The sequence below is a fragment of the Aptenodytes forsteri genome, unplaced genomic scaffold (genome assembly GCF_000699145.1).
Source record: "Aptenodytes forsteri isolate BGI_AS27 unplaced genomic scaffold, ASM69914v1 Scaffold98, whole genome shotgun sequence".
NCBI lineage: Eukaryota > Metazoa > Chordata > Aves > Sphenisciformes > Spheniscidae > Aptenodytes > Aptenodytes forsteri.
In genome coordinates, this window is record NW_008795130.1 from 1,121,212 (window position 1) to 1,137,198 (window position 15,987).

Consider the following 15,987-nt stretch of genomic DNA (forward strand, 5'->3'; position numbering starts at 1 on the left):
TTAACAATACTTGTATAATAATGCATATAAAAGAAGAGAGAAGAATTGGGAAAAAATTAAACACTTAACAATGTTTGTGATGTTTTGCAGAGCTGCTTTTGTCTTACCTGTTCTGACGTTAAGAATAGTAGAAATAATTATGATCCTTGTTTGTATGTTCAAGTTGTGTTTTTTTAATCTCCTGACATTTTCTCTAGTACTTTCTGTCAAGAAGGTAGTTGGTATGTGTCACAATCATGGTGCACAGAAATAAACAGTGAAATCAGACACAGATATTAAATAGTAGTATTTAGTACATAGTGCTAATGTCGAACCAATACAGCATTAACTAGTAGTAATTCAAATGTACAAAATCTAGTCTCTGAAAGAGAATTTAAATTAAATTTAAATGCTATTTGATATTAAATTTTCCTTATCACTGAATTCTCATCTTTAATATGTTAAATCTAGCCCAAAGAAGTATCTTACCTCCTACCAGGAAGATACAACCTACCTAGCTGTGAATAGAGAGTTCTCTCTTTTTGAGCTGCCTAATGTGTCAGATCTTACACTTTTAACTTAAATAAATATAATTGTTTTGACTAAAACTAATAACTTCTCTTATGCCTTTTAAAAAACTAAATGCAAGTCCACAGGGTTTTCAATAATTTTAATTTAAAACTTTTAAATAATTTGCAGTGCTTCCTTTTTCTTTAGGCATTTCAGGATTGCTTTATTTTTCAAGTACAGATGATAGTTTTCACGGTTTGCAACACTTTCTTGTATTAGATGTATATACTCTTTACCTTAGTATACATGCCTGTTTTATGGGTCTGAATCCCAAGTATCTACATTTGCAGCTTATATTTACTTTGCTAAAAGGGCAAATCTTGTCTCTAAAATTCTAGGTCTCAGTATTAAAATACAAATTACAGCTATAAAGCTTACCTATATAATTTTCTTTTCACTAATAGCCCAGGAAAAAAATGATTATTTGTTCAGTGCTATCTGATTATGTTGTAATCAGCAATAGCAGATGAGATTTATGGTAAAATGTCAATGCATATACCAAAGGTCTGTTGTACATAACATCTTTTCTTCTCGCCAGCCATGTTCTGTTGAATAGTAGGACTGCATTTTTATTTGAAATAAAGCAAACCAAGATGACCTCCATAGGATAGCAGCAGAAGCAGGCGCTTGATGGGTCTTCCTAGTGCTTCTCTGTGCATCCTGCCAGCAGCACTGGAAAAATTCCACTCTTTACATCTAAGGACCACTTCAACATAATAGGTACAAAACATTTCATTCCTGCTGCCACAAGTACTGCAATTATCAGAAAGGGATTGGGAATTATAAGGACTGGATGTGAGGACTCTTCAAAGTGGATTAGTAATGTGGGTGGCAATCAAAGAAATGATTTAGTACTTGAGGGATTGCGTAATTAACCTGAGCAGAAATTGTGCTGCTTGCATATTATATATATGAAAAAAAAAAAAGAAAAAAGAGGAAAAAATATTCATGCCTTGTAAATTCCAGAAGAAAATGTGAAAGGAAGGTCTAGCAATCATAGAAAACTGCTTTTTTTCCCTCTCCTCTCCTCTCCTCTCCTCTCCTCTCCTCTCCTCTCCTCTCCTCTCCTCTCCTCTCCTCTAGGTTTGGATCAGATTGTCCTCGTATTGTCATAGTCACTATAGAAATAATTATTAATATACATAACTTTAAAATAAATATTCCATAGTTTTTTATCAACATGCTAACTCAACTGAAAATGCTTTGTAGGGAAGCCAAAAACCAGAACAAAGCTTCAAAGGCTAAGTACCAACAATTCCTTTCAAGGAATGAATCATTTTGACTTTATCTTTGTTTGGAAATTTGCAGTAGCTGTGCTGAATCTTGACTGCAGTTCGCTACCCTGCATGACCGAGGCAGGGGGTTGCTCCCCAACCCTGCAAACCACTGTGTTTTGCAAATCTGTTTGGAAATGGTTTTCTACTCTCTGCATCAATGTAGTCTACTACTGCAGTTTCCTGCTGTAATGCAACTATTCATTTACTGAGGGAGACAGACCTCTTGAATTTCACCTTCAGCCTTTAATTAATACTTACAATAAGTCATGCCTCTCTCTCTCATTAAAAATAGCAAAAGTTACTACACCCAAGGGAAACCTATGCCACAGATGCAGAGGCATCTGAATTGAATACACAGGAGAGGGACTGGAGCACAAGCAGTAAAAATACAGTGTCATGGTACTGAGCACAACACCATGTACCATATGAGATGGCCAAATTCTCTTTTAATAGTTCAGTAGTGCTGGGAGTATAAGTACATTAGAGGCATAACAGGCCCAGCTTCTTTGCGGATTGTGCAAAAGCAAAGAAAAACTTTCTGTTTTTTTACTTTATAACCTACCTGATGTGTAACCAAAAATAGAATTGGAACAGCAGGTAATAGTGCCAAAAACATGAGCTAATGGTCTTATAAGGACAAAAATTTATTAGTCATTGCTTGAAAAAACATCCACAGTATTGTGTTTTGGCACACTCTGAAACAATTACCTCCTTCAAAAGTGCTGGAAATATGTGAGCTACAGATTTCCTGATTTTTTTCTGTTGGGGCGATTGATAGTACAAATACTAGTTTTGAAAACAGAAGACTTCCTAAATCAGAAAGACATCTTAAAGATGTTAGATAAGCATTTTTAAAGCTCAGCAAGCAGAGTGTGTATCTCATTGCAAACATTAGCTGTAAACTCTGCTCCTTCACCTTTGCTCCCCATGCATCCTTAATTTTATGCTATTTGTTAATTTTTTTTGACTGGAAGGCAGCTAGAAAGCTTTCTTCAAGCTCTGAAATAAATGTTATTTATTGATTAAATTCAGCTTTAACCATAAAGTAAGCAATCATCTATGTAAATGTGTAACATCAGATTACATTATTTACTTTAATTTTTTTTAAACAGCTGTCTTGGCAATGTTCATATTATGCTAATGTGAATACCATAATTATTGCTAAATGATTTAATTACATTATTTATTAAAAAAATCCTTACCTACAGTTTGTTCTTACTCACTGTCTGAAATACATATAAAGCTGTACTAATGACTTGAAGGGATCAGATTTAGATACCTGCCTAAGGGAACAAAAGTTTTGACAAAATTATATTGTTATTAGCTTTCTTCAGATAATTAGCATATTGAATCAAAAATATGGTTCAGGCCAAAGCCATGGAGAGCTGAGAGTCAATAAACTTTTATAGCATTTTGACATGTATAATGTATATAGAACCAAGGATGGGGTAAACTTCCTTATTTTTATATTTCCCTTGCACGCATGTAGCATTTTATTTAAAGGAATCTGAAAAAAATGTTACCCATAAATATTGAGATAGACTATTCTGTGACTTTTAATTAAATTCCTTAAATATGTTGTGATGCAGTGTGAGCAGAAGTCATTTAACTTGGAGCAACTAATAATTAAAAGGCAACCAAGTATTCATTTCAAACCTACATGGTTCATAGCAATTACTTTCTCTAGTAGCAGGGTTTGGCTGATTCATTACTATTAATTAGTGGTGTAAGCTCACCATGGGCTATCTCATGTTATGTATTCTGCCCAGTACATCCAGATGGAAAAAAGTCAAATTGAGTCCCAAGAAGCCTTCAGTAGGGTCAATATTACAACATCGTTTTTGTTCTCTCATTCTTGGAACAATGTCTACGGCACACTTAGTTCCACATGTCACCAGCAGCTCACGAGGAGAGCAAGGAGGAGAAGGCAGCTTACCCATTTTAAGACCTTTCAGCTGAAAGAGTTATACAAGTTTTTAATAATAATCATCATTACCAATAACATTATTTTTATCTAGGCAGATAGTTCAACCTATTGCATAAACAGAAGCTCTTTCTTTCAATGAAATCATATCAACAGAAAGTATTGCAGGTATATCTGAAGGAAAAAAGCCTACTGCTTTAGTATTTTTTCACTGTAAAAAGCAGATGATGCTGTTACTTCATCTAAAATTTGCTTTGAACTTTGGATTTGTTCAAACTTTTATTTAGAATGAAACTTAAAGGATTGTGCAATTTTGGGTCATGTTTTGAAGCCAAAAGGACTGGTTAGAAATGTGTCTACTAAGCTAAATGTTCCAGTTCTGTTCGTCTCTGTTGAAACTGTATTTTAGTAAGTGTCCAACAGGCTTGGAATTAGTACTTCCAGATTAATGTAAATTCATTGCACATTTCATTTGGGCTTAAATGTGGCTTTGGAGCTGTAACAGAAATGGTGCTGAAATATTAAAATAGGGAGGCCATCTAGACTCAGAGTAGTATTTCACTAATAAAATCCTTTCAATCAAAAAATCCACCAGCCCAATGTGTGGTCTCCAAAAGATATATTGGCTGTTCTTGGGGAATGTCTTTTTGTTTTTAGAACAAAGGGATGTTAAACATTTATTTCTGGAGTCTCTTTTAGACTGTCAGAGGAAAAGGAAGGATGCTGATTAATACTCTGCCTAGTGAGGTGGTTTATTTAAAATCAGAGTACACCCAGTGCTTAAGACTGGAGTTAACACAAAAGAATTGCAACAGAGTTGTTTACCAACTTCTCAGAAAATTCTTCTGGGTGTGCTAAATATTTTAAATTCTTTTTCAGAGCAATAACGTTATGAGGGCTTTCTTTCACAATAGCTGTTATTAATGTACCTGAAGAGTGTACCGAGAAAACTATTTCTGTGATTAGTGGGACATTTTTTCTAACCCTACAGAGGAACTTTTAGTCTCCCTGGTGAACATTAATAGTTTGGGGATACACATACTTTAAGGAACTTTTACATGCTGTTCGCATTACTAGCTAAGAGCTTAGACAAATATTTAGCATTCATTTAAATTAATATGATGTTTGATTAGGCAAATCACTGTATTTGTAGTCATTATGAACTGATGTTTATAGCAAAGGTTGTTATGTAGGGCCTAAAGTCTCTAACGTTTTACGGTACTGCATTTTCAGCTCTTTTACAACACTTTTATTCAGAAAACACTAGAAATAATGAGAATGCACAGACTAACCATTCCTTAGCTTTTGTCAACATGCAGCCATTTTCAATTTTGTTACCTGTTTTGAGAGAGAAAAGCAGTAGTAAGCCGCAGTTTCTAAAATGTTGATTTAGAAAGATACATTTGATTCACAAGACACACCAAAGCCTCACAACTCTGGTATTCTCTGGCCTCTTTGTATTAAACAAAGAGGTCCACTATCAAGGAGTATTACTGAAACATGTACACAAGGATTCCACATTAATTCTCTTGAGTTTTTTACAGGGAAGCCTTTTTACTTGTATTTACATGTGCATTTAAGCATTGAATGCTGATTAGCAATTTGTCTTTTAAATTTCCTGATTTGTGCCAATGAATTAAAAAATTACGTATGCAGAAATAGTTGTTCAAACGCATATTTACCATGTCCAGCTTCATCCTTTTCAATGTTTTTTCTTTTCTTATCTAATAGCATAAAAATAGAGGTCTGTAGTCTTTGTATTTCCAAAAATGTAATTTATAATTCCACAAATCAAGGAGCAAATGTATGAAAACCAAATAGTAAAGTAGTTGTACGCTCTCCTTATTATAGTCTTACATTAGGCATTTTCAGAGATAGGATGAAGAGTAGATTTCAGTGTCCCCAAAAAGAAAATGAGCATTGTTCCATTACTTTCATGAGCTTAAATAGTCACACAGGCTATATCTACACAGTCAAACCTAAACTTGGAAGAATAAAAAAAAAAAGTATAATTGACATCAGTGTAACAATAAAGGGAAAATTGCTGATTTCCCATTAAGTTGCAGTTTTCTTTGTGAGTCATATGAAATTAAACTTTCTTTGTACTTTATTATGTAGTCCTCATTCGTTTCTCCAGTACTTAAAAGCCCTTTTTTCTAGTTGTGAGTCTTTTGTCGATGTTTAGAACAAGCTGTGCCAGATTCACTTGCTGCTCTTGGAATCTGTTCTTGAACAACTCTCAGTTAATACTGCTGCCCATAGAGATATGCGTTGTACTTGTTATTTTAGATATGTGGACTGATTTGCTATGCTTACACAGTTTTGGTGACTGCATCATTACGGGCAAGAGAGGGGAGCAAAGGAAAGGCATGACTGATAACTCAGGGTGAGGCTACTGTTTTAGTGTTGAGTCTGAGTTGCAGTTTGTATTTCAGCCTGGATAATGAGCTATGTGTGAAATCATAACCCTTACCAGAGTTAAGACGAGAGTGTCATCGCTCTGTGTCTCTAGATGTGACATAAAAACAGATTTAATCCCCTTTACTTTTGTGAAATTAATTACCTTCCTATATTGCCAGATACGAGATGATGTGAGTATTTCTCTGGAAGTGTGAAATTCTATTACCATTCATAAGGAATGCTGACTTAATTCAGCTAATATTTTGGAACAGCTTTTTTTTTTTTTTTTTACAAATATTCTTTGAACTTGCTTTTCTAGAAAGGGATTTTTTTGTTTGTTTGGTTTTTACTTTATTTTCTCAGGTTTTCAGTTTGCTTATCATAATTTTATCAAGGTTCTTTTGTGTGTTACAGGAACTATAATTATACTATTTTTCATGCTATGAATACCTGCCACATACCTGCCTTCATCTCTCTCTCTGATCTTCCAAGCAGCGTCCCTAGCAGACTTCATCGAAAAGGGTACGCAGGAATTACTATGGCTATGTTAAGTTCTTAAAGGGGAACACAGAGAGCAGCTTACTGCCTTTTCTATTTCTTTTTTTATTCCTTCATGGAAGAGAAGCCTTTTTCTTTTAAGATTTTGAATATGGGCTTCCCAGTTTGCTTTCCCTGAAATGCTACATCAGGAAGATGATACTGAGCTTTCCTGGCCTTGTTAGATTCCCAAGAGTCCAGCATATTCTTATATCCATTTATATGTTTGCGTCCGGCCTAACTTGGTGTTCAGTCTACTTCCAAATGTCAGAGTACAGTTTAGTAAAGCCTGTCATTGAAAATGATGTATTTCTGAATTCATTTATGTACAGAGGGTAAGGTTTAAACAATGGCTGTATAATGTACTCCAAAGGGTAATACTAGTTTGCTGAAGTTACTAACGTATTCTTTAGTAAAAACTTTCTGGTGGCAAAAACTGCATGTGGTTTTTTTTCTGTTATTTATCAAGTTGGGATGTGTGTAACTTTGCTTAGGATGGTGTTGATCTTTTAGATACCTTAACACTGACAGGACTCACACTAACCTTGCCCTTTGCTGGTGCTGCAGGGTGGGTGACTGACCAGTCTGAGATGCTACTGTAAGAGTTGTCTCCTGAAAGCTGAACTTTGAATCTGCCTGGAACTGTGTATTAGCTCAAATATTGGATTCATCCCTAGTACTATGCTAGAATATCTTAGCATAAACAGACATGATTATTTATTAATACAGCTTCAGATATGAAGATGCTGTTGGATACACTGTAAAACTTTTATTATAACTTCTTAGTGGTGGCAGAAGGACTGCTGGGTGTAGCCAGCTATTTGAGTCTTTGTTTCCTTGTGTAAGGTTATTACTCTTTGTTCTACAGACATTTATCATGTATTTGATTAAAAAAAAAAAACCCACCAAATTTCAAGACTGAGAGGGTTTGCATAGCTGTGGTTTTACAAAACAGCTACAGCTTAAGTATTATGCAAGTCCATGAAGCACTTTGTCTGTAAAAGCTTCTGTGTTTTTTCTCAAGCAGAAAGAGGAGTAGGTGGTATGTCCATATAATGAAGGTGGGAAACTGCAGGATGTTGCAGATGCTAAAAGCTTATACGGGTTCAAGCAGAAATAGGCATGTTTATGGTAGATAAATATGTCAAGATCTACTTAATGCAAAATCTGTTAAGAAGTCCTTGAGTTTGAAATTGTTTGAGACTGGGATAAGATTCTACAGAAATATTTCTGCGTGACTTTTCTATTCTTGTATTCTTGTCTGGGCACCTGCTTTTTGTAATTTTTCACAATATGGTACTAAGGAGACCACTTGTCTCTCCTAGTACAGCTCTTCTTTTGGTTTCTTTTTGCAATTTTTTGGCTTACGCAACTTCATAAACATATTTCTACTCTAAATTTGGTTCCATTTCTCCTTGACCTGGAAGCTGTATTCAGTGGGGATGGGGGGGCAGCGTAGAGAAGTTAGCTGTGGCAAATGCAAAAGATATGACCATGGATGACTGAAGCTGGAATATAAGCACCTGAGAACAGGGTCTTATTCTGATGTTATGCAGCTTAAACTGTAGAGGGAAACACTGGCTCTCTCACTGTTAATAGGGACCTCCCTTTCGTTTGTTGTTAGGTCTGTGGTGGTTCAGGATTTACAGGCATAGACTTGATGGGGAAAAAGCTTCATTGTGTCCTTAGTTATACTGAATGTTCATTTTTGTCAACAAAGGACTAGTAACTCTACAGGAAATAACGAGCTAAGATGACGGGAAGGTAAATAGTTTGACAGCTTGTCTTAAAGATTCCTGTAGTAATTACAGCAAGCGAACAATTTCTTGTAGTATTAGAGATGCAATCATAGATATTAGAGCTACTGACATAGCATGTTTGCCAGTTCCTTACTTAAAGGCAAGAGTAGCCTCTTTGTGATACAGCTGATTGCTGTTTTATTGTTAATTACATGTTTCTTCTTCTGGCTTGTCACATAGTTAATTTTTGCATACAGTGCAAAATTTATCCATGTCAAACTTTGCAAGTTTTTGGAATTGCTTCAAAAGTAATGAAATTAAGACATTTTGATTGCACTTATTTGTAATTAAGGAAGACCACCTAATTTTGTTCCTTTCCCCAGTAATTTTTTCAGTTTGAAGTAAGAAAGCAAAAACTTGTGCTAGTCGCATGACCTGACTTGATTGCAGTTGATTTAAAATCAAGATCAGTATCTGTCTTTAACTATTCATTTTCTAGAAAACTTCCAGCAAACTCAAATCTCATAGCTGCACACTGCCACGGTGTAGTACTAAACAGTAATATATGGATTATAACTATTCTATCTCAGAAGTAATATCACAGCTAAGTACCATTTCCATTTTGCTTATGCAGCTTTTTTGAGAGGTACTAGCCTGTACAGAAGCAAGTCATTTTAAAAAAGAGATCTTACTCATAAATCCACGTGAAACTTTGAAGAACATATGAAACAGTGAAAATGGCTGGACATCTTAGGAAAAATTATAATTTTGAAGTTCTGTGAACTTAAAAGTTTATGAATCTTTAAACGTATATTACTTTTCTTTCTGAAAAGCAATTTGCTGCTTTATTCAATAGTTGGAAAAAAGCAACAATTGTCTGTGGTGGATTGAGTGCAGCTAGTAACATTAGTAACATTAAACATTAGTAACTTATTGCCTTGTTTCCCACTGCCTTTAAACAGGAGGGAAAACAAACCTGGTGAAACATTTATTGTAAGGAGATAATAAATCTCTCAATAGATTACACACGCATTTGTGGGTGTGTATCGCATAATCACACAAAGAGAAACATTGCAAAAAGTGTTTGTGACTAATTGTAGATACTCTTTTCAGAGGAGTTTAGGGATACAATTAAGAAGTAAAAGAAACTGTTACTTTATGTGTCATGTTTTAGTCTTGTTATTGCCAGGTTAGATTCTTACAATGAGATCCTGGCATCCAGTAAGAAATACAGAGTTTTGAGTATTGGTCTAATCAACTTAGGATATTCACCCACAAAAGTGCCTTAGCAGAAGAGGTAAAAACCAGACAAAACTTCTAAGTACAACTCAAACAACGAAAATATTAGGCCAGCATAGGCTGCTTTTGATAATTACAAGATGTTTTCTTGGACCAGATTCTCAGTTACTTTAAATGGGGACTGCAGTTTGACCTCAGTGGAAAAGGAATACTTCATGCTAGCTGTATATTTTTAAGCAGTTTAATGTAAGAGTTTGGTAACATTGAGGGATGGGGTTAATTGTAGGATATATTTGCATTGCAAATTGTTTGCAACTTCAAGGTCTTCCTTTGTTTTTCCAACTTTTTTTCTTTTTTATTGGGGGTGGGTAGTATTTATGTCCGTTTGACCTCCTTACTTTGATAGTACCAATTCATTCTCCATACACTGGTGGTTGCAGCAAAGAATTTCTGAGTCTAAATGCACATTGGTAAGCTTTTTTTTCAGTAGTACATAACTTAATCTTACCTCTGTCTACAACAAGGAGCTTTACATCTTCTCTCACAGTTTCATATGCTGTGCACTCCCAGAGAGAGACAACAGGGAGGAAAGTTGTCTCGAAATAGTAATCTTTAGTCTCGGACTAATGATGCTACCATACAAAAAATGTCACACAAATCATATTCATGTTTAATCTTAGTGAAGTGGGAAAAAAACTCATGTTACTATAGATCTTACATATTGTATAAATTTAAAAGTTACATGTATATCATATGCTGTGCACTCCCAGAGAGAGACAACAGGGAGGAAAGTTGTCTCGAAATAGTAATCTTTAGTCTCGGTTTACTTATGGTTCTATCTTACAAATGTCACACAAATCATATTCATGTTTAATCTTAGTGAAGTGGGAAAAAAACTCATGTTACTATAGATCTTACATATTGTATAAATTTAAAAGTTACATGTATAAACTTCTGCATGCAGTCTTTCTCACAAATGCTCCTAGAACTTTAGCTATTAACTCAAATGTTTTGTCAGCTTCTTGTCAGATGTGTTCTTACATGGCTGCCTTTTCTTTCCTAGCTTTCTTTACACTATTCTTTCACTCTCAGGAATCATGTTTACAATGTTCATCCACTAATTCACTTTGGCTTCTTCAACTTCTACGCTTTATTGCTCAAGTGTACCCAGAGTGCAATCACTGTTTTATTTTGCCCTCCCATCTTAAAATCTAGTGATCTTGCCTCATTGCCTACTCTTAGTAACTACTACCTGGCAAGTTGTCAGCATGGAACAATCCTTGGTTACTTGATGTTTGCTTTTCTTCTTCCCGATGGCTGGTTGTCAGCTCCTGCACAGGTACTTTATTTCATTTGTGTCCTCTCTGACATGTGGAGTTTTCACTTTCACATGTCCTCTTTGATGAGCTTCTAACCGTTTTTTTGTTTTGTTTTCATTTGTACTTCTTTGGTGGATAGTATTCATAGCATTTATTTAGCAGAAAATTAACATTAAAACTATCTAACAAAATTAAGCACAAATTTCAGATTTAACCACAGATCTATCATTTTCCTTTTGGCTTTGTTTTATTCTCATTTTTTAGTTTTCTGTGTCTAATCCAAACCTGAAAGCTCTTGAAGCAGAGAGAAATGTGTTATTTTGCTTGTCTGTAAAACATCTCAAGCATCTATGGCATTCTCTAAAGATTTGGATTTTCCTGGTATGAGGAAAGTACCTCGGATTACTTCCTACCATCTTTTCAATTATATATTTCTACACTCTTCTAATATTCAAGTTACTAGTTTAGATATCTTGAGAAAACCTTTTGAACTAGAGATTTAAAAAAAAAGTTTAAAAAATGTATTTAAAAGTATTAAAACAGTGCATTGAGAAGCAAGAACTCAACAGCAGTAGCATTCATTTGCTTTAGCAAAGATCTGTGATTTTCCTACAGTCATACAACACTGATTTTTTCCTTGAAGCTGTTCTTGTAGTTAGGTACTCAACAAGGAGGCATCTTACAAGGTGAATTAGTCAGCCCCTCTGAGTTAAGTGATTTAGGAGCACTGGTGCATTCGAGCGCTTGATTGTTTCCTTATCGGAATGTTCATAATTAACATTTTTTTCCCAAATCTACTGAAAGGCTTGAGTGTCTACATAAAAATCTAGAAGAACAAGAAAAAGCAAAATAATTGTGAATCATAACTCTAATTCTACTTCTGTTGATTTTTTTTTTTTTTTTTAATTTGGTATATTCCTGTTAGCTAGTGTTGGTTTTTAAACATACCCCTGCTCTTTTGAGTTTAGGTAGAGATGACATTTAATTCATGTCAATTGATTGCTGGTTCTAAGTGGTGATTATAAATTCTTATGTACATATTTTACAGATGCTGTTGTTGTTGATCTTCTGTCTAGTTTGAGTATTACTGGAAAGAAACGCTTGAGTGTCTACATAAAAAATTAAAGAACAGGAAAATACAAAAGAATTTTCAATCAGTAAACTGGAGGTGAAGGATAAACATAGTATCTAAGTTAAATTTGCTTTATCCAAACAATTGTTTTTTCTGCTCATTGTGTGGTAAAGATTCCCAGTTGTTGTCAAAATTAAAACAAAACAACAACAAAAATTGCCATCCAAAATTTCCACACATATTTCTAAGGATAAAGTGATGCTATAAGCAGAGATTTGACTTGTTGAACGATTTAGATTTCAGGATAAAATATTTTGGGTCTGTACATGCGTTAACAGATTTTGATTTATTTCTTGGGGTCAGCTAGAGAAATCCAACTCCATCCCCTCTGGGCACCTAATATTGTTGTCTAGTAACAACCCAGAAAGAGGGTAGGAATGGGCTGATGTCCTGGTTCATTCAGAGGTGTCACACTGGATCCTACAGAGCTTGAAGCCTCGGGATATTGCTGGTGGGGGAGAAGTGGGCATCTCTGCAGAGCTCAAATCCAGTTAATGGCTAAGGAGCTCCTCAGGCTATAAAAGGATGTCTTCCCCATGCTTGTACATGTGGATCAAGTCCTGCTTTATTCCAGAACTGAAAAATGGACAGATGTTGCACAACTGTAGCAGCTTTTTTGTTTCTAAATATTCTCTCTCTTAGTTCTATAGGAAGTGCGTTGTGAAATGGAGGCTATTTTTTTCAACACACTTTTTTTCTTTTTTTTTTTTTAACTACATCCGTTTCACTGTGTTAGTCACCGGTTCTCTGTTGCTTTTTCATCTTATTTGAATTTTTCCTTCGGGACAAAAAAAGCAAAAGAGAATAACAGTAAACAGAATCACAACTTGTGGTAGGAATGAATCTGGACAGATAAACTGTGGTGTTATGTCAGAGCCATTTTGTGCTGGTTTTATGTTTTACAAATGGATAGGTGACAAAAAAATTCTGATGTGTACTACACATTTGCCCAGAGGGCAAGAGATAAACTCTGTAGTCATTTAAATTCAAGGACAGTTCATAACAGACTTTCCTGTTACTCTTGAGAAAATTTTTGCACTCTCAGAAGGACAATTTGAATGGATGCCAATTTTCTTATCACCAGGGTCTGCCATTTTATGACACACGTGTGCTGCATAAATACAGCTGTATCCTCACAGCACCAGTGGAACATCACCTTTAATGTGTCCCTCTCAAAATAATAAACACTGGGTATTGTTTCTGTAGAATTACATTGCATGGAGTACATTTACTTTGTACAGTGTGGAGCAGGGACAATCTTTGTTGCACACAAGGCCTAAAGCAAAGAAGCCATCATTTGTGAGTGGTTCTGCAGGAAAAAAATAAATAAAATTATTAGAATTTTGTGTATGTCTTAAAATAACATTAAAGTGCGGTTTTTTTAAATTTTATTTTCTTCTTTATTGGGAATTTGATATTGGAAATTGTAAGTGAATTTTATCAAAGTAAGGAAGATTTAATACATTATTTGGATAATCTCCATGAGATTTATCTGTAGCTAATTGTGCAATAACCACATCAGCGATCCATGGCTGTCTTTTTCCTCACACGTGCGATGTTGCTTTCTAAGGTCCTGTATGATTACAGGTACCCTTTGAGGGGGCTATCATGGTAGAAAATAGAGGAAAAGAAAAATTAGGTTTTGTTGGAACAAGCCAATTGCAAAAGAAACCAATTTTTGTTCTTGATATTTTCTTATAGTTTTTATTAAGCAATGTGAAGCAACCAAATATTATCACTTACTATTATCCAATACTGTAATACAGGCCAAAGTACTGTCACCTGTACAAGCTATCCAGTGCTCCTGTGTTGAGCATCCTTACAGATATGTCTTTCCTTTCTCTCTTGCCTGCAGCTGTATAATGGCTCTTTTTCTGTTTCTTTGCTTGCCAAGGAATTTCTTTGGTTTCTGGTGCATCAATCCATTCTGTAGCTGTTATAGTTTATTAAAAGATTACATATTGGATTCCAGGAGAGGATTCAATAGTATATTTAGCCATATGTAGGCAGACCCTACACAAATCCATACTAAACTTGCAGAGGGGTGCTTGAATTTCAGGCTTAGTGCCTAGAACTTGACTGTCTTTTCCTTGTTCCTTTAGATTGACTGTTTCATTTTGACAAGTTCTCTCTGCCTTGGTTTGCATATGTAAAGTAAGGTGTAAAGTTCTTCCTCCTGTAAACTGTCTTTCTTGCTATGAATTTTGCATTGTTGTGGTACAGATGTGGCTTACCTGCCTTTATTCTGAAATTTCCAAGTGTAGTCATATGCTGTACCCTGGGAGGAGATGTTTGGGATCTGACAGTTACCAGAGTTCAACTGTACCTTTCAACTTCTAGACTAATATTTTAAATCCTGATTATTTGGGGGAATTAATGTCTGTCTTTTAAGGGTATAGTTTTTCTTTATTCTTTATTGGAGAAAAATCAAAATGCTAAAATAGAAACTGAAATGCAACATGGTATTGGGTTTTGAATAGTGAGTAAATGCACAGTTGTTTGGGTCTTAGAGAGTAAAAGTGTGGTAAATTTTTTTCAAAGATGTTTGAAAGCTCTCTTTCTGAATCACGGTTATCTGCATGTCTGCTGTTTTTAGGAGAAGGAAGGCACTGAACTGAATTGTCGCATATGAATTTTTATGAATTTTATATTACACAACTCTTAGCTACAGTATGAGCAGTGGAAGCTAAAGTGCTCTTTCATTCTATGGTGTTTTTGCTGTCATTATTTACTGTCTACCACTGGGCACATAAGCGAGTTACTGGTTTGACCAAATAAAGAGTCACTGCCTTCAGTAATGACTTTTACTTTTTTTGCAGTTAACATACAGCTTATACTTCTCAAAAATAAGCTTACTTTGAAATCAATAATATTAGGACCAAATTATTGAAAGCAGGAAGTAGAAATGAAAGTCTCAAAAGGGTAAGAAGGATTGATTCAGTGGCACAACTGGAGACAACTAGTTTCATTTCGGATATACTCGGGTGCCCCCTCCAGCTCTCCCTCAGAATGTCACAGATCTCCTATAAGGACCCCAAGCAATGGCACAAGCTTTTTATTCATGACCAAAGTTAGTTAGTAACATTTCAGCTACTGATTATGTATATCCTGTAAGGATATAAAGGATAAAAATCAGTTTTTCAAATGTGTGCTTACTTCCTGTGGTGTGTGTTGTAGTTAACTGCAGATTATAACTACAGTTGTTCAACTAGGTACTGAGTGAAATGCAGTTTTCAGGAAGGGCTTTTAATTGTCGTATGACAAATTTTTGTTACCTACTAAAGGCGCCATCAGTTGCATGTCCTATAAAAAATTGAGTAGAAAAAGGAGTCTGGAAGACTAGAAGAGATCTAACATTGTAGAAACTACAAAGAGAAATATGGGAGGTAGAGGAAATCTTGGAATAAAGTGCATGAGTTAATAAATGCTTGTAGCTTTGGAAACCAAGCTACTTTTCCTCTTTTCTTTCAGCAAATGCTATTTCAGGATTGCTTCAGAGGCTCTCAGATCTTAAGGAAAATATTCATAAAGGGATATAATGCAGTCTAATATAAGAGAGAAGTTGCTTCTCAGAGCCTTATTTATGTTAAAAAATTGTCAGGAAAGAGTGTACCAAACTTATGATTGTAGGTGTATGATATCACCTATACAGAGATGCATATTTAAATCTAGGCTGTGTGAAAGGTCAGAGCTAAAAGATACTCTGCAGAAGATTTGGATTCAGAGGCTGTCACGTAGAAGCTAAAGTTAAATAATTCAGTCTCCTCCTGCACTGGAAGGCAAAGCATAATATTGAAGGTTTACAGTTCACTTACAATGATATTGCCAAGTAAACCCTAGAGGGAAAGAAGCAGAATTTCATTCCAGGTTG